General features: G+C 41.6%; 1 protein-coding gene across 1 annotated transcript in view; it reads left to right on the top strand.

Moving 5' to 3' along the window:
- The window catches only part of LOC126996094 (DNA mismatch repair protein Msh3-like), a 250,738-nt gene that overhangs the window by 88,907 nt on the left and 141,992 nt on the right, over nucleotides 1–19,839 (top strand). The window lies entirely within an intron of this gene.

The raw sequence follows: 19,839 nt of genomic DNA, 5'->3' as shown, positions 1-19,839 counted from the left end.
AAATTTGTAGATTTGTTATTATATGATCTAACGCTTTTTTATTATTCCTCTTCATCTCTTTCACATTTATCTTCTCCCTTTTATTTCTCTATATTTCTTTTCACACCTCTATTACAGCCTTCCTTTGTTTCTTTGTCCCATTCGCTTTCATTTACTCTGTCTGCAAACTTTCCATTCCTTTATTCCTCTTCATCTTTCTCACAATTCTCTTCTCTGTTTTATTTCTCCATATTGCTTTTCACACCTCTATTACAGCCATCCTTTGTTTCTTTGTCTCTCTTGCTTCCTTTTAACCTATCTGCAGTCTCTATTCCTTTATTCCTCTTTATCTTTTTCACATTTTTCTTCTCGGTTTAGTTTCTCTATATTGCTTTTCACACCCATATCTCAGCCTTCCTTTGTTTCTTTGTCCCATTCGCTTTCTTTTACTCTATCTGCAAGCTTTCCATTCCTTTATTCCTCTTTATCTTTCTCACATTTTTCTTCTCGGTTTAGTTTCTCTATATTGCTTTTCACACTCCTATTGCAACCTTTCTTTGTTTCTTTGTCTCTCTCGCTTCCTTTTACTCTATTCCCAGCCTCTCTATACCACGGTCAACCAGTTTCAATATGTTCTCCAATTTTTTCGTCCCTCTTCCTCCCGTTCAGTCCATCGCCAGCTTCTCCTCTTCATTGTCAACTATTTTTCATTTTGTTTTGTTTGTTCTTTTGTCTATTTCCTTTGTCAATTTTCCCTTCACTTCCGTTCGACATATCTCCAGCCTCACTATTCTACTGTCAATCAATTCCTTTTTTTCAATCTTCTCTTTGTCTATTTGTCAAATCCGCGCCCTTTCAACATATCTCTAGTATTTTTGTGGCCTTATCAACTCTTTTATATGTTTTCTTTGTCTATTTTGTTCACTTTTCAACCTATCTCCACCTCTTCTATTTTCCCCTATCAATTCCTTTTCAATATATCTTTACTTTGTCACATCGTTCCCTTCACTCCTTTCAACCTATCTGCAGCCTCTTTCTTACATCGTCAACCCCTTTCAATCAATTCCCTTTGTCTCTTTGTCCCTTTCACTCTCTTTCAACCTATCTGCAGCCTATCTGTTCAACTATTAACACTTTTCAATATGTTCCCTTTCTCGGTTCGTGCCATTCATTCCCTTCGACTTATCCCCAGCCTCTCTATTTTTTTACAACAAAGGAGACAGCTCAAGGGCACAAAAAAAGGAAACAATAATAATAAAAAGCCCGCTACTCGCTGCGGTTAGCCGTTTTAAAATCTATTTCCTTTGTCAATTTTCCCTTCACTTCCTTTCGACATATCTCCAGCCTCTCTATTATACTGTCAATCAATTCCGTTTTTTTCAATCTTCTCTGTCATTTTGTCACATCCGCTCCCTTTCAACCTATCCCCAGCACTTTTATGGCCTTATCAACTCTTTTATATGTTTTCTTTGTCTATTTTCCCATTCTATCCCTTTCATCCTCACACCAGCTTCTTTGCTTCCCTATCAATTCCTTTTCTTCAATCTATTTCCACCTTCCAAGCTCTTCCTTTGATCCTATTTCACTTCAGTAGCTCTACCCGTCCCTGTCAACCTCAGCAAATCCTTCACCTGTCTCTCCCAGCTCTCCCTGTGGCCTCAAAATCATCTCACCAACTTCTTAATTCCCCTAGTAATTCCTTTTTTTCAATATATTTCCATTTTCCAAGCTCTTCCTCTGATCCTAGTTCACCTCAGTAGCTTTACCCGTCCCTGCCAACCACAGCAAGCCCTTCACCTGTCTATCCCATCTCCCTGTCGCCTCAAGATCTCCCAGTTCTCCAGCCTTCCCTGCCAGGCTCTCCGTATCCATTGCCAACCTTCCCTGTCACCCATTTCCCCTTCAGTGGCTTCGTCCAACCCTGCCAGCAACTATAAAATCGTTCCCAATCCTGATCAGCTTTTTTTTATTATTTTCTTCATCCACTCTTCCATCATTGCCAAGTCTTGTAATCTATATCAGGATTTCGTTTCTTCCACGGTCTGCCATCATTGCCAAATCTTGAAATCTTTATTAGTCTTTGTTTTCTTCACTAGATCTTCCTTTATTGCCGAGTCTTGTAATCATCATCGGTTTTTCTCTTCTTCATTCATTCGTTCGTCATTGCCAAGTCTTGTAACCTTAATCAGTTTTTCTTTCCTTTCCCAATTCCCCCATCATCGACACATCTTTGAATCTCTCTCAGTTTTTCTTCTCTTTATAAAATCTTCCTTTATTGCCAAGTCTTGTATTCTTTATCAGTTTATCTTTCCCTCCCCCATTCTTCCATCATTGCCAAATCTTCATACTTTTATCAGTTTATCTTTCCCCATTCGTCTATGATCCACACATCTTTTAATTTCTCTCAGTTTTTCTTCTCTTTATCAAATCTTCCTTTATTGCCAAGTCTTGTATTTTTTATCAGTTTATCTTTTCCTCCCTCATTCTTCCATCATCTTTTTACATTTATCAGCCTTTGTTTTCTTCACCAATTCGTCCATCATTGCCAACTCTTTGTAAGCCATTCTTTTCAACCTCCTCCAGCTCCTCCTCCTCCTATTTCTTCCCCCCTCACGCAACCCACCTCAGCGTTTCTCTCTCTCTCTCTCTCTCTCTCTCTTTTCCCCCAGGCCAGCCACCACCCCAACTTTTTTCCTCCCCCTTCCCACACTCCTCCCCATCTTCACGTTCTGCCCCAGTTCCTACCTTTAACTTAACCTACTTTTGACACGCCCTGTAAACCCAGCCCTGACTTTTCACTTTTCGATCTCCCCCAATACCTCCCCCAGCTCCCACGTTCCTCCCCATCTCCCATTAGTGCCCTAGTTCCCCTCTGTAACTTAAACCACCCCTGTCAACCCCTGTAAGCGCCCATCCCTGTCATTTTGCTGCCCTTTTGCTTCTCCTGTAGTTCTCTCCTCCTGTTCTCCCCAGTTTTGCCGTTTATTCTCCCCTTTCATCCTCCTCCTCCACTCCTCCGCTCTCTCCACTCCTTTTATCCTCTACAGCTTTCTCCAGTTCTCCCTAGTTTTCCTCCTACTCCTTCTCCTCCTAGTCTCCCCTCCACCAGCCCTCCCCAGCTTCCACCCCAGTGTATCCCCAGTTTCCCCTTAATTTCTCTCCCCCAGCGCTAACAACCCCAGCAACCCCGTCCAATCATCCCTGTAACCTCTCTCTATCCTCCTCCTCCTCCTCCTCCCCCTCCTCTAGCTCTCCCAGCACCCCTTCCCCCTCCCCTCGTAGCACAGCATTGCAAGAGAGGCAAACAGTAATCTCAGTTAATACACAGTTGCCACGCCCCTTTGTTTACGTGTTTCCCTTTCCCCCCCTCTCTCCCTCCCTCTCCCTCTCCTCACCATCTCTACCTGCCGCTCCCTCTCTCTCCCCCTCTCTCCTCCTCCTCCTCCTCCTCTCCCACTCCACTTATTGTCTTGCATCACACTCCAGTCTCAACTTTTACTTCTCTTTTTTTTTGTTTTTGTTTTTTGTTTTTATTCTTTATTTCCTTCATGCCTGCTGTCCCTTTGCCTGCCTTCCTTCCTCCCTCCCTCCCTCATTCCTTTCCTTCCTCCCCTTTCCTCTCCTTTCATCAACGCTACAGCTATCACTAATATTATATACCTCTATTTGTTTGTTTGTTTGTCTAGTTAGTAATGTTGACACGGCCATTTCCATCACCTCCATTATCATCGCCATCATTGCTTTCATTATCTCCTTTGCTATTGATTTTATTACTGCTATTATTGTAACGGTGTACCGGGGGGCGTTTAAAGGGCGTTGATTAAGACTTCAGCTTCCTTAAGGCGAATATATTTTTAGCCTATATGTACAAGCAGCCATTTTTTTTATAGTAATCTGGCCTACCGCTGACTACTACTACTACTACTACTACTACTACTACTACTTTTTATTTTACAGCTAAAGAAACAGCTCAAGGGAAACAAAAAAAAGTGCAAAAAAAAAAGCCCGCTAATCGCTGCTCCCACAAGAACAAAAGTAATGAACGGCCAAAAGATAGGTCTACTACTACTACTACTACTACCACCATAACAAAATCCGCCCATCAAGGTTTACAGACACCAACTCAATCATCGTCGAAGGTTGTGTTGTTGTGTTCCTTTACGCTAAATCGAGACCCTTCCCGCGCCTCGACCACAGACCTCACTTGCGTATTGGACCCCCCAGGACCCACAGAACCCTCCTGATTTAATCCCCTGTCTAGAAAGCCGTCAATCCTCTTATAGACTTGGCTGGGAATCGTTGTGTCTCCTCCTCCTCCTCTCTCCCCTTCCTCTCCTTCCCGTCTCCTCTCTTCCCCCTTTTCTTCCCTCTTCCGTTTCCTTTCCTCTTTCCTTTCCCTTTGTGTCAGTTTTTCTTACATTTTCTTTATATTTACCTTCCTTTTGTCTTTTTCTATATTTTTCTTTCCTTTCCTCTTCTTCCCGTCTCCTGCCTTCCCCATTTTCTTCCCTCTTCTGTCTTCTTTCCCTGTCTGTCAAGTTTTTTTTTTACATTTTTCTTGTATTTTTCCCTTTTCTTCCGTCTTTTTCTGTAATATTTTCCTTTCCCCTTTTCTCCTTTCCCTTCTTCCTTTTTCCTTGCTCCACTTTCCTTTCCTCTTCCGTCTCCTTTCCCTGTCAGTCAATTTTTTTTTTACATTTTTCTTATATAATTCCCTTTTCTTCCGTCTTTTTCTGTAATATTTTCCTTTCCCCTTTTCTCCTTTCCCTTCTTCCTTTTTCCTTGCTCCACTTTCCTTTCCTCTTCCGTCTCCTTTCCCTTGTGTCAGTTTTTTTTTTTTACATTTTTCTTGTATTTTTCCCTTCCGTCTTTTTCTGTAATATTTTCCTTTCCATTTTTCTCCTTTCCCTTCTTCTTTTTTCCTTGCTCTCCTTTCCTTTTCTCTTCCGTCTCCTTTCTTATTTTCTCGTAGTCATTTTTATTTTTGCATTTTCTTATATTCTCTCCTCTCCTTTCTCTTCTCCTATTCTTCTCCTCTACTTTTCTTTCCTCTTTCCTCTCTTTCTCTCCATTTTCTCTCCTCTCCTTCTCATCTTTCTTTCCATCTCCTTGCCTCTCTTCCTCTCCTTTCCTCTCCTTTCCTATTCTTTCCTCTCCTCTATTTTCCTCTCCTCGAGTCATCTCTTTTATAATTCTATCAAGCCTCCCTCCCTCTCCTTTCTCCCCTCCTCCACAACCTTCATATCTCTCCCCTCCTCTTCCCATCCGTCTCATCTCTCCTCCGTTCCCCTCCCACACACTCCCCTCCTCTCCATTCCCCTCCTTCCCTCACTCCTACCCTCCCCTACCCTCCCCTGTTTCCCTACACTGATGTCCTCACTCCTGTCTATACTTGGCAATGTCATCTCAATCTGTCAGCGACGTCAGCCACTCGATAGCAACTTTTATACGCCTGACAAAACTCCCCCCATCTGCCCCTTTTCCCTTCCATTCCCCCTCCCCATCCTCTCCCCCATCCTCTCCCTCCCTTCCGTCTTTGTAACATCACATGATTGGGAATATCTTGTCTGACTTGGGTGCCAGAAATAGAAATACTCTTATAACAAGCGTCTTGCATTGGTATACTTCTCTAAATTCATATTCATGTTAAACTTTTATTTGACTTTTTGCGCCTTTTTTTGTTTGTGTCTGGATTTTTTATTACTTTTTGTTTTGTTTCAATTTTATTTAGTTAGTGTTAGTTTAGTTTTCCTTAGTTTGGCTTTTAAAGATTCATTTTCTCTGTATTAAGAAGAATTACGAGCTGTTTTACGATTTGAGAATAATGAGGAAGGTCTGTTTGTATGCTCTCTCTCTCTCTCTCTCTCTCTCTCTCTCTCTCTCTCTCTCTCTCTCTCTCTCTCTCTCTCTCTCTCTCTCATCACTTACTTTAACACTTTTGAAAACACAACCTTTTAACACCACCACCACCTCCACCACCACCACCACCACCACCACCATCTCCATCTCCACCACCACCACCTTTCATCACCTTCTTAAGTATATACCACAGACTACCTTTACCGTCACCACCTCCACCACCACCACCGCCAGCCGTTCCCAAGGTAGGAGGGCTCACCTTTCCCTTACCTGGCCAAGTTAATTGATCCTAAACGAAGTGGATAATGACGCTCGTTAACTAGAGGAGCCAAAGGGTTATGATAATGAGGACGTATCGCTTCCCGTTTTTTATTATTCCTGGTTTTCCTTTCTTGTTTCCGTTTTCTTTTTTTTTTCTTTTTCTTATTTCAAGGGGAGACTGTGTGGATGTTGAGGGACATGAAATAAGAGAGAGGAAGGAGTGGCATTAATTAAAAAGATTGGGAAAATTGAGATGCCAGGAGGAGGTGGAGGAGGAGGAGGAGGAGGAGGAGGAGGGTTAAGAAGAAGAAGAAAAGAAAGAGGAGAAAACGAAGCAAGAGAATGAGGAAGAAGGAAGAAAGGGAGGGAAGGAGTATATTGTACCATAATTTTCCTGCGAAATTAAAAATGAAAGATAAGGAGAAGGAAGAATGGAGAGAGAGAAAGAGAAGGAGTATTATAAAATGGAGAGAGAGAGAGAGAGAGAGAGAGAGAGAGAGAGAGAGAGAGAGAGAGAGAGAGAGAGAGAGAGAGAGAGAGAGAGAGAGAGAGAGAGATGCAAGCAGGCCAGACAAAAGATGTTGAATAGAAAAAAAAAGGAAAGAGCGGAGCATAACGTAAAGAGAAATTAAATAAAACAAGAAAGATAATCCAATAAGAAGATAAGGAAAGGAAAATAAAAAAAGAATGATAATTTCGACATAAAACTCAAAAATCGAGCTTACGTGACTCCCTCGAGATGACCAAGAAGAGAGAGAGAGAGAGAGAGAGAGAGAGAGAGAGACTCGGTCAGTCCTGGAAGAGAGTCTGTCTCAACAAATCTACAGTAATTGAATTAACCGGTGATTGGTGCGCTATGGAGAGAGAGAGAGAGAGAGAGAGAGAGAGAGAGATGGTTTGGAGGAGGGTCCGTGATTCTATAATTATCATATTCTTGGATGCTTTTCCTCATTATATTCTCTCTCTCTCTCTCTCTCTCTCTCTCTCTCTCTCTCTCTCTCTCTCTCTCTCTCTCTCTCTCTCTCTCTTCTCCTCGCCTCTCCTCTTTTAAAATTCTCGCAGTCTTTATATTTCTCAAGCTCTTCACTATTCCTTTTTTCTCATCCCCCCCTACTCTCTCTCTCTCTCTCTCTCTCTCTCTCTCTCTCTCTCTCTCTCTCTCTCTCTCTCTCTCTCTCTCTCTCTCTCTCTCTCTCTCTCTCTCTCTCTCTCTTCGAACCCCCGTACCTCTGCAGTGGAGCAAACTTAGGACCACTACGCCTCTCCCTGCTTATCCTTCCTTCCCTCTTTCCTCTCCTTCCTTGCTTCCTTTCCTCCTTCCTCTCCCGCCCTTCTCCTGGTCAAGGCCGCGGCGGGGACGGTTCGAGCCACGGCCAACCCAACCCAGGTGTGGTCTCGTCTCTAGAGAGGGACGGTCGTTTAGTAGATAATGCCGCATGGACGGTGGTTTTAGATTAGAGAATGCTACAGGAAGGACAGGCAGAAGGAGGCTTTGGAGGGACGGAGGGAGGAAAGAAGGGTCAGGGAAGAATGGAGGGATGGTGAATGAAAGAAAGGAAAAGGAAGAGGAGGAGGAGGTACGGTACAGGAAGAGGAATGAAGGAGGGTTTGAGGGAAAGGGGAAAGAGAGAGAGAAGTAAGGTAGTGATGAAGGGAAGAAGAAAGGAAGGAATAAAGAGGAAGACATAGAAAGGGAGGAAAGGTAGGTATGAGAGGGAGCTAGAAAGGAGGTTTGAATGAGGAAAAGGAGGGAAGGAGGAAGGACAAGGTAGAGAGTGGAGAAAATATGTAAGAGAAAAGGAAAAGGTGGAAAAGAAGGAAAGGTAAGGAAGGGAGAGGAGAAACGAAGGAAGGGGAAGAAGAAGAAATGGAAAGGAGGAAGGGTGAGATAGTGAGATTGGGAAGAAAGGAAGTAAGAAAGAGGGGAAAAGGAGAGGAAAGAGGAAAGGGGAGCGTACATGATAGAAGGAAAAAGGAAACAGAGAAGAGGAAGAGAAGGAGGGAAGAAATTTAGGTACAGATTAAAGATGATAATTGCAGGAAAGTCCGTAGGGAGAGAATAAAGAAACAAAAGAATGGATTGAGATAAGGAAGCTAGCGAAGAGATATGGAGAGAGGAGAAGGAGATTTGAGTGCGCGGGTGAAGAAGGAGGAAGAGAGGAAAGGGAGGGAAAGGGAAGTATAAGAAAGGAAGTTTTGGAGGACAAGGAGAAAAGTTAAAGTAAAGGGAAATGAGAACGTGTGCGGAGAGGGAAGAAAAGTGGAGAGAGAGAAAACTGGAGGAAAGGTGGAATAATAAAAGGAGGAAAATGAATAGAAGAAAGAAAGAAACACAGTAGGAAGAAAAGGGAAGAGAAAGGGAGAATGATAAATAGTTACAGAAGAGAACCGAAGTGGAGGGGAATACGAGAGAGAGAAAAATGGAATAAAAGTGGAATAATGAAAGGAGGAGGAAGAGAATAAAGAAAGAAAGGCAGTAGAAAAAAAAGGGAAGAGAAAGAGAGGATGATAAATGGTAACAGAAGAGAACTGAAGAGGAGAAGAATAAGAGAGAGAAAAATGAATAAAAGGTGAAATAATAAAAGGAGGAGGAGGAAGAGAAGAAAAAAAGAAAGAAAGGCAGTAGGAAGAGAAGGGAAGAGAAAGGGAGGATGATAAATGGTTACAGAATAGAGAAAAGAGAAAAAAAAGAGAAAAAAGACGAGGGAGAGGAAGAAAAAAAAACATTGGTGAGAGTGAAAGAAAAGAAGCGCTAGAGAAAGAGAAGGGAAAGAGAGCGAGTATGATAAAAGGTTGGAGAAGAAAGAAAACTGAAAAGGCGGAAACTAAGAGAGAGGGAAAGATGGAAAGACGAGATGAGAGAAGTGAAAGACCATGAGAGAGAGAGAGAGAGATGAAAAAGAGGAGTGAGGAAGAGAGGGGAAAGAGAAGGGGAATGAAAAAGAGACTAGCGAAAAAGGAGAAATGGCGAGGAAGAGAGGAAGAGTGAAAAAGAGAGAAAACGAGGAGAGAGGAGAGAGGAGAGAGGAGAGAAAGGGCAAGGGTAAGAGAGAGAGAGAGAGAGAGAGAGGGAAAAGGAAACAGGAGAGAGATAAAATGGAAAAGATTACAATGTGAAATGAAATTGATCTTGATTTTTCCTCCAACCTTTATCTCCGTTTACCTTCCCTCCTTCTCCTTCCCTCCTCCCCTCTCCCTCTCGTTCCCTCTCCCTCCCTGCCTGCCCCTCCCTCCCTCCCATGTACCTCCATTACTGTCAAGTGGTCAAAAATTTAGGATCACGGGATTTTTTTTCATTTTCTTATCTACAAAGAAGGAAAAAAAAAAAAGGGAAAAATATGGTCATGGTATCGTGCTGTGCTTGAAGAGATTTTGTGTTTGATAGTGTATATTCTTTTCCTTTATTTTTCTCCGTCACTGATTCGCTTGTCTGTTTTCTGTTTGAGGATGTGTGTGTGGGTGTGGGTGGTTGGGTGTGTGTGGGTGTGGGTGTGGGGGGGGTTAGTTTAAGCTTTGTCTTTGAAAATTGTGTGTTTAATTTTTTTTTGTTCGTGTTTTCGGAAAGATGTTTTTTTATATGAGGATAGGCGTTGTTACTGTTGTTATTGTTATTATTATTATTGTTATCGTTATTTTCATTTTTATTATTATTTATTTGCATTTTTCAATATTATTATTATTATTATTATTATTATTATTATTATTATTATTATTATTATTATTATTATTATTATTGTTATTATTATTATTATTATTATTATTATTATTATTGTTGTTGTTGCTGTTGTTGTTGTTGTTGTTGTTGTTTTTCTATTATTATTGTTTGTTTTTTGTTGTTGCTAGTATTGTCACCGGTTGGTTAGTTGTAGAAGTAGTAGTAGTAGTTGCAGTAGTAATAGTAGTAGTAGTTGTAGTAGTAGTAGTAGTAGTAGTAGTAGTTATTGTTGTTGTACTTTTTATATTTTTTTCTAACAATATTTTGATGCGTGTATTCGCTGTGGTCTACATTTCCTTCCCCCGTTGTCTTCTATTTATAAAGTTAATCACTGTAACTCCGGATAATTATTTCCTCAATTATCTCCCCTTTTCTATTTATATTTTCCTTTTATCTTCTGTTCTCAGGCGAAGTTCTTGTTTTCTCTTTCACGCGGTGCTACATTATTTCCTCTTCGTTTCCTTGTGTCTCTTGAGCTCACTGTCACACACACACACACGCACAAACTTAGTCCTGAATTCACCTGTTCATGTCACTCCTTTCTTTTTTTTTGATCACCAGAGAGAGAGAGAGAGAGAGAGAGAGAAACACACACACGCAAACAATCAAACAGAGAAAGACAGCACAACACAAAGCCACACGAGAAGAGACAAAAAAAGAAGAACACGAGAGAAAGAGAGAGAAAAAGAAAAACCCACACAACTCTTCTCCACTAACTCTTTTCCAATCAGTTGTCTTTTCCTCTAAAATTTTCGCACGCACTTAAAAGCACGCGGCACTATTTTCACAACCATCAACACCACAAGCACCTCCTCCTGTCTTGGCACTCCTCGGCACTACTGGGGGCCTTTGCTGAGTGCCTCGTCCCCTCAGCACTTGGCACCTACAGGCACTAAGGGAGACTGGCACCCATTCACTCGGGGCTAAGAAGGCAGTGGAGTAGTGCCTCTCCCCTCCACCGCGACCAACTAGATACTGGCACTCACCACCACCACCACCACCACCACTACCTCGGCCAGTATCCTCCTCCTCCTCCTCCTCCTCCTCCTCCGGCTCCTGTGTTGGGTTCTCTCTCTCTCTCTCTCTCTCTCTCTCTCTCTCTCTCTCTCTCTCTCACCTCTGGCACCCCTCCTCCTCCTCCTCCTCCTCCGCCCTAACTCGCTCTCTCTCGCTCACGTTCTCTCTTTCTCTTTCTCTCTTTCTCTCTCTCTCTCTCTCTTGCTCACTCTTTTTTTTCTCTCTAATCTGCTCTTGTTGCTAACTGAAACAATATCACTTTTACTATTACTACTACTACTACTACTACTACTACTACTACTACTACTACTACTACTACTACTACTACTACTACTACTACTACTACCAGTACTATTACTACTACTACTTCTACTACTTCTACTACTACTACTACTACTACTACTACTACTACTACTACTACTACTACTACTACTACTACTACTACTACTACTACTACTACTACTACTACTACTACTACTACTACTATTTCTACTACTACTACTACTACTACTACTACTGCAACAACAACTACTACTACTACTACTACTACTACTACTACTTCCACCACCACCGCCACAAATTCTACTACTACCACTACTAAAAAAAATTCGTGACGTCCTTTAGCGTAAACCATTTCATAGACATTCTCAAAAGTTGTGTAATTTGTTTTAATCGACGGACATACGTACACACAAACACGCCTAAGTTCAAAGAAACGTCAAAAACTTTATTCCCCATTTTCTTACTTTCCCGAAATTAGATTAGGAAGGAAACTTTATGGTCGGTATTGTTCTAGATGATATTTGTTTTCTTTTATGTTTATGAGGAGAAAATAACCATGGCGCGCGCACACACACACACACACACACACACACACACACACACACACACACACACACACATGATTTTTATTACTTTATGTCAGACTATTTTTAGAAGATCTTGTCTTTTTAGCTTTTCCCTTTTTTTCCTTTTGATGTAATTCAGTCTCACCCTTTGCCAAATGTCATGGTTTTATTGCGATTCTGATGTCAATACAGTCTCTCTCTCTCTCTCTCTCTCTCTCTCTCTCTCTCTCTCTCTCTCTCTCTCTCTCTCCTTTGATCACCGCCCAGAAGAAATATGATAAGTTTTTTGCACCTTATTTCTTGCGATTATCTTGATATATCACTTTCATATTTTAGAGTAATTGGACAGGTGAGTTGTGAATATGAGAGAGAGAGAGAGAGAGAGAGAGAGAGAGAGATGGTTCAGATGTGTTAAGGGGGATCAGTGTATGTGTTGTTTGACTTATATTTATACTTTCAACTCTTGTACACAGAGCAATATTTATCCCTCGCTAAGCAATATAACAACATTCACCTCACTTCATGCCAAGCAAAAAAATAATAAGAACAGATATTCTTTCCCGTAACTAATAGATGCCTTTTCGTGTTCCTCTCCTATTCCTTCAGTTAATTAGAGGACAGCATAATTGGTCTAATCAGCAATAAACAAACTTCTTCAGAAATGTTGGCGATGGCGTGGATTGCAGGAGCCAGGCATGAAACGTGTGGCGTGAGAGAAAACGACACAAGGCAATGGTGGACCGCGGGAAACTGTCTTGTGTCGTGTCGGGTGAGGGATGAAACGGTTAATGTCCTTACTCCTTATATCATGTGGCGGGGACGTTGAGATCTCGGAAAATTTCACATAACTTGGTTGCGTAGTTAGTCTCGCCAGGAAGTTTTACGGTGGATTTGCTTTTCCAGCGGTGTTATGGACTCGCTCAACACGAGTATATGGCGTTGTCGATACCAGTGCAGGACATAAATCCGGATCTCCAAATCCGTTGTGCTCCCTGTCTTACTCTATGGCTGTGAGGCATGGACACTAAATAAGAACTTGGGGGGCGGATTGATGCCTTTGGTAATAAATGTCTACACAGAATCATGGCATACCGCTGGAATGACTTTCAATCAAACCGGCGACTACTACGTGAGACTGATTCAACACATACGACCTGCATAGTTCGTCAACGCCAACTCCTGCTATACAGTCACGTGGCACGCTACTTAAAGCAGGCCCTGCTCATCGGTTTGTCTCCATAAGAGACAATCCTGAGTGGAGAAGACCGAGGGACCGCCCACATAATTAATGGCTTAAGCAAGTCGATACATCCTGCCAGGAGGCACTCAGGATGGGATGGGAGCTGCCTCGTACAGGCCTACCGGCCTCTTGCAGACTCCTGCGTTCTTATGTTCTTATGTTCTTATGGTGACTTGCCCGGAGGACCCCCGGGCTTGATGTCGTATGGTGGGCGAGGCGACGCGACCCCCGGCGTATGCCCCCAGTGATTGATTTATTGATATCAAGGCTTCTGAAACTATCTTACATGATGCCCCTTTGGCCTTTGAGAAATCCTCATCTCCCCTCCAACTTGGTATTATGTAAGAAAGATATAACAGTCACAAAGGATACCCTGCAGCCACATATCAACAGGCACCGTCACACACAGCATACCACACCCCGCCACACTCACATACCGGACCTCAGCCAAGCCGCAGCCACGCGTAGCACATCAGTTACGCGAGACACAGGCATCCACACACATCACACGCTGAGAAACCAAACTTTAAGACTGGTTTAAATATAATCTTAATGCATTTTTCCGTTGAGTAAGTCCTTCACCTTTCAACCAAGGCAACAAGGTCACGAAAAGATCAATAATTATCAAGACACCTCACTAGCTGAATCTGACACGCCGTTTGAATCCTCCTTTTGTTTTTCTTCGCGGGAGTAGCACAGAGCAGGGTTTTTTGTGTCCCCTTGAGCTGCGTCCTTAACTATAAATATAACACCCAGATGATCACCCCTAGACATACCGTAGAGGAGGAGGGGGTGCCAAGGGAGGAGAGGGGTTGAGCAAGACGCCGGCACTCACTTATCAGGGCGAGTCTATTATTATTATGTTATTATTATTGTTTTTATTATTGTTATTATTGTCATTATTATTATTATTATTATTATTATTATTACTATTATTGTTGTGTTATTATTATTATTTTCATCATTATTATTGTTATTATTATTATTATTATTATTATTATTATTATTATTATTATTATTATTATTATTATTATTATTATTATTATTATTATTATTATTATTATTATTATTATTATCATTATTATTATTATTATCATCATCATTGAGAACGCAAGTAAGGAGAAGAATGAAAAAAAATGTGTGGCAAAAAAGGAAGGATGCGTAACGAGGATTAAAGAACTTAATGCTGCTAGTCTGATTATTATGTGGTAGACTTAACGTTGGAAGAGTAAAAATAATGCTCAAACTGATTCATCTCTAGAGGAGTCTGATGCACCTTTCCTATCCAAATTGATTTCTTGATGCGGATAACTTCAAGCTTCCCCTGCATCCACCTCTAACTCCCTTTTTTTTTACGTCGCTGCCTATTGCTCCGGTAGGCTTGTTCACGGTGTTGCCTGATGGTCGGCCCTGCCCGTTGTGGCGCAGGCGAGTGTTTATAGTGGGGCCATCTTGTTTTGGCTCATGCTACCCACCGGAGCTCATCTTAAACCAGCCCTTAAACCCCCTTAAACGAACAACTTAATGCAAAACTTTCGAACATATATAATTTAAAAACTACCCTTGACAAAATAACAAAGCTGCGTTACTACCAAATGACAAAGAAAAATCGTACCTTCTCTATATCGTTATCCTCTTGGTCATGATCAGGTTGGGGAGCCTTATGTATCTTCTCCCGAAATTTACCTCTTTTTTTGACCTCTTATTCTGGGTACTTTTCTTGAAACAGCGCCTAGCGGACTTTTTTGTTGCTTTTTTTGTTTTAGTGCCTTTGAGCTGTCTCCTTTGCTGTAAAAAGAAAAATGTACACTAACTGATGAAGTCCTCGGCCGTATTGTCCCCTGTACAGACCATATGCATATTTAAAAGAGGAAGCCGAAAAAAGAAGAAACGGTGATGCAAAGGCAAACTATACTAATTGTATCGCCAGATATTTAAAAGAGGTCAGAAAAAGAAGAGACGGGGATGTAAAGGCAAACTACCCTAACCGTGCCGCCAGATATTTAAAAGAGGAAGCAGAAAAAGAAGAAACTGTGATGTAAAGACAAACTATCCTATCGTGTCGCCAGGTACAGAAGCCATAGACCAACAACGACAAACTGCCCAGCCTTGTGTTGTCACGTGTAAAGCCGTATGTTCCCACGCTAATTACTCCTCGCCGTCACTCCATTAGCCCGAAGTTACGGCGCGCCTCGGGGAAATTATGGCGGCCGTCCTTCAGGGAGTGTGGCTCGTGGGGGCGTGTTTACAGCGACCGGCAGCCGTTTGGTAGCCGCGGAGAGTAAGCGAGGCGGAGTGAGAGGCGGTGTTCAGTCTTTCCGGTAATGTATTTGTGGTTAAGGGTTCGACGGTGATGCATTCCAGTGACTTTTGTTTATCGTAAGCTAGAGAAAAGGAGCTTAATCTTTGCAGTAATGTATTTTGTGGTAAGTTTCCATGGTGATGCGTCCTAGTAAGTTCTTTTTTTTTTATAGTAGTTACGCACGGATGGAAGACATTATGTGATTAATATTTTTTAGGTTTACTTATTTATATATTTTTTGTTTGGTGGAGAAGATCTGATCAGTATATGTGTATTTATCATTATTATTATTTTTTTTTTTTTCAGGTAGTGTATTGTGGTGGGTTTATATGCTTTTGTTGTTGTTGTTCTTGAGTGTAAAGGAGGTGTGGTTAGAGGTGGACTTTAAACGTTGCTGTAATGTATTTTGGGAGTAATAGTTTTCACGGTGATGTATTCTAGTATTTTTTTTTATGTTCGTAAGGTAAAGAGGAGTTTAATCTTCCCGGTAATGTATTCCTGCTCAACAGTTTTCAGGGTGGAGCAATCCGTTTTTGGTGAGATTTTCCTTGCTCATAAAATACACATGGAGGACTTTTTACTTTATAATTTTGAGTGTGTGTATTGTGATGAGCCTTCATGGTTTTGTTATTGTAATTGAGTGTAAACGAAGCGCAATGAAAGGACGAGGTTACTCTCTCCGGTAGTGTGTTTCTTTCTGGTTAACAGTTTTCATGGCGATGTATTCAAGTAACTTTTCTTTCTTTTTCCTTGAGGTAATAAATGGAGGACTACTTCGTTTGTTAATTATGTATTGTGATGGACCTGTATGCCTTTGTTGTTGCTACTGAGTGTAAAAGAAATGTAGATATAAGACGAGTTTAAAGTCTTCCAAATACGTCGAGGTCGGTCTGGCGTAGGCTCCCGCGGGTCCTTTCCTCCCCTCTGCTCCGCCACACAGTCCCAACACCCATCTCTTCCTCTCATATGTAAGCTATAGGTAACATATGAAAGGAAAAAAATAGGTGTTGGGACTGTGTGGCAGAGCAGAGGGAAGAAATGGACCCGCGGGAGCCAACGCCAAAACGGACTCGACAATTTGATTTCACTATAGTCTATGCGGTAATATATTTCTGGTAAACAGTTTTGACGGTGATGGACTCCAGTTTGGTGGGATTTTCCATGGTCTGAACTCATTTTTATAGGGCTTTTTCTCTTTTTTGTGCCCTTGAGCTGCTTCCTTTACTGTTCAAAAAACATATATAGTGTACGGGTGTTTCTATAAAAGCTTCCCATCACCTTTCTTGCCATTTCGGGTTATTACTGTATAGTCCAAGAGGTAGAGGCAGGCAGGGATGTAAAGCCAAGCGTGTGTGTCAAGAGAGTCTGATATAGATACGTGTTACTTTTTTTAATTCTTCGTTTTATTTTGGTAATGTATTGCGATGGGCGTACTTGTTTTTCTTTGTTGATGCTAAGTGTTATTTTATTGGGTAGAGTGCAAACTGCGCTAAATTTGGTAGTTAAAAGGAACGACGTCGTTTTCAACCATTCCACAGACAGATGGCGAGGAATTTTTTTTTTAGAGGGGTGATATGGTGAGGTAGTTAGTTTGTTGTAATAGTCGTTTGTTGAGGTTGGTTGTTTTGCTAGTGAGGGTGGTTTCATAATGATGTGATGTAACGTTCATTTCAACAAACGACTATAACAAACGAATATAATATGTTGCTATAGTCGTTTGTTGATGTTGTTTGTTGCTAGTGGGGGTGGTTTCATGATGATGTGATGTAACGTTCATTTCTTGTGGGTATCTCATATATTGAAGGAAAAAAGTCAGTATATTTAAACCATAATAAGTGTTAGTGTATAAAAATATAGATCGATAGATACATAGATAGATAGAGATGATAGAAAAAGGCTAATAAAAAATAGATTACCTTAATGATGATGATAATAATAATAGTAATAATAATAATAATAATAATAATAATAATACCAAAAATAATGATTAAAAGGACGCTCTTAGTACAGCTGGTCTGAGCGCGGGAGGGAATCCAAACTATTCTTCCATTAAAGCTGAGGAAAAAATACCTCCATTTTCTTGAAGGCAAGTCACCTCCACTCTCCCACCTCCTCCTCCTCCTCCTCCCTGCTTCTTTCCCTTCCCTCATTAAAATTTTCCCTACACCCTCTTTCTTCTCTCTCTCTCTCTCTCTCTCTCTCTCTCTCTCTCTCTCTCTCTCTCTCTCTCTCTCTCTCTCTCTCTCTCTCTCTCTCTCTCTCTCTCTCTCTCTCTCTCTCTCTCTCATTCTTTCCCCATTTTTTTCTTGCTTCATTTTACTTGATAAAATATTTTTCTTTACTTCCATTTCCACATTCCCCTGTCCTCCCTCCCTTCCTCCCTATCTCTCTCTCTCTCTCTCTCTCTCTCTCTCTCTCTCTCTCTCTCTCTCTCTCTCTCTCTCTCTCTCTCTCTCTCTCTCTCTCTCTCTCTCTCTCTCTCTCTCTCTCTCTCTCTCTCTCTCTCTCTCTCTCTCTCTCTCTCTCTCGGCTTTTATCAAGAAATATTTCCTTAATCTCGTTTTCTTCCGGAGTTCCTATAAAGCGCTGTCCACGAATTAGAGAGAGAGAGAGAGAGAGAGAGAAATCCATTATCATTCCTTTCTAACAAACATTACTTAAAGCTGACGTTGATAAAGCGATTTCCGATGATGTTTATATATTTTTTTACACTCTCCCTACCTATCCATAACTATCTATCTGTCTATTTATCTATCTATTTATCTAGCTGTCTATCTATGTATCTATCGCTTCCTCTCTTTCCTCTGTTCGCCCATATGTCTTCCCTCTGCCGTATTTAAAAAAAAGGGGATATTGGAAACGTCTGCGCGGTAAACTGTTCTCTTTGGTGTGTAAATGTATCTGTCAATATCATTTATCGGGAGAACTGACGCGTGACCCTCCCCTTCCGCCCCCTCGACCTCCACTGATCCTCCCCGGGACCCGTACATTCCAACATTTCGAGGCTCACTCACCCACATTCGGTAAGGCTTTCGCAGAGGCTGTGGGATTTTACGTGGATAGTTTTATGAGCCTTGTGATGGTTTGACAAGGCTTCTTTACCGTGAATGTGAAGATAAACGCATGAGAACCCGATTAATCTTCTTTGTAGCCTTTCAAAATAGTTGTTGTTAGAGCCACAAGCGTCTAAGATTACAGATCCAAAGTTGCCGCCAGCGTTCACAGAGTCTTTTTTTAGAGAGAGAGGGGGGTGAAGTAACAGAAGAGGGGGGGTGTAGAAGGTAAAGGGGGAAGAGAGAAATACAGGAGGAGGTAGATAGATGGTAGCATGTTGTACTTAACGGTTTATGACATTTAACTATTCCCAAAAAAAACATCAGTAATTATCGGTTTTAACTATCTTCAATTGACTATTTCCTTGTTTACTTTTATTTGCGCTTGTTTTGTCACCTCTTCTTCCTCTTCTTCGTACCTTTAGAGAAATGTTATTCTGCGTTTGTGTTTTGCTCTTTTTTCTTCGCTGTTTTTTTGGTTTTTGGTTTGTTTTGGCAAGGGTGATTATTGTGTATTTCTGTGTTGTTGTTTTTTCTTGCGCTTGTGTTGTCACCTCCTCGTACCTTTAGAGAAATATTATTGTACGTTTGTGTGGGGGGGTTTCTCTTCGCTGTTTTTTTTTTTTTTTTTTTTGGGGGGGCTTTTGTTTTGTTTTGGGAAGGATGTTTATTGCCTATTGCTTTGTTTTTGTTTTGTTTTTCTGTTGTCTCCTCATCTTCGTACATTTAGGGAATTACTGTTGTACGTTTGTGATTTTTTTTCTTTTGTTCACTGTTTTTCCTGTTGCGTTTTTTTTTTTTCAGGGATGCTTGTCTAGTTTTGTCTTTCTTACTCGTTCTCTTTCTTTCTTTCTCATTCTTCCTTTCTCGTTCTCTATCTTTTTCGTTCTCTCTTTCTTTTTCGTTCTCGCTTTCTTTCTCGTTCTCTCACTTTCTCGTGCTCTCTTTCTCGTTCTCTCACTTTCTCGTGCTCTCTTTCTCGTTCTCTCTCTCTCTCTCTCTCTCTCTCTCTCTCTCTCTCTCTCTCTCTCTCTCTCTCTCTCTCTCTCTCTCTCTCTCTCTCTCTCTCTCTCTCTCTCTCTCTCTCTCTCTCTCTCTCTCTCTCTCTCTCTCTCTCTCTCTCTCTCTCTCTCTCTCTCTCTCTCTCTCTCTCTCTCTCTCTCTCTCTCTCTCTCTCTCTCTCTCTCTCTCTCTCTCTCTCTCTCTCTCTCTCTCTCTCTCTCTCTCTCTCTCTCTCTCTCTCTCTCTCTCTCTCTCTCTCTCTCTCTCTCTCTCTCTCTCTCTCTCTCTCTCTCTCTCTCTCTCTCTCTCTCTCTCTCTCTCTCTCTCTCTCTCTCTCTCACCTGTCACACCTGTTCTCACCTTGACCGTGTTGGCGAGTGTCGTCTCTTCGTCGTCCCCTTCTGAGTCGCTGAGGTCGTGGCGACGGTGGCTGTCGGCGGTGGACACGTTGGTCTGCATGGCTGGTCGTTGTGGTGGTAGTAGTAGTAGTAGTAGTAGTAGTGGTAGTAGTAGAAGTAGTTGGATATGGTGGTGGTGGTCGTCGTTGTAGTAATAGTTGTTGC

The sequence above is a fragment of the Eriocheir sinensis genome, chromosome 9 (assembly GCF_024679095.1).
Source record: "Eriocheir sinensis breed Jianghai 21 chromosome 9, ASM2467909v1, whole genome shotgun sequence".
NCBI lineage: Eukaryota > Metazoa > Arthropoda > Malacostraca > Decapoda > Varunidae > Eriocheir > Eriocheir sinensis.
Note: the sequence above shows the minus strand (reverse complement) of the source record. Positions and strands in the feature narration are given on the sequence as shown.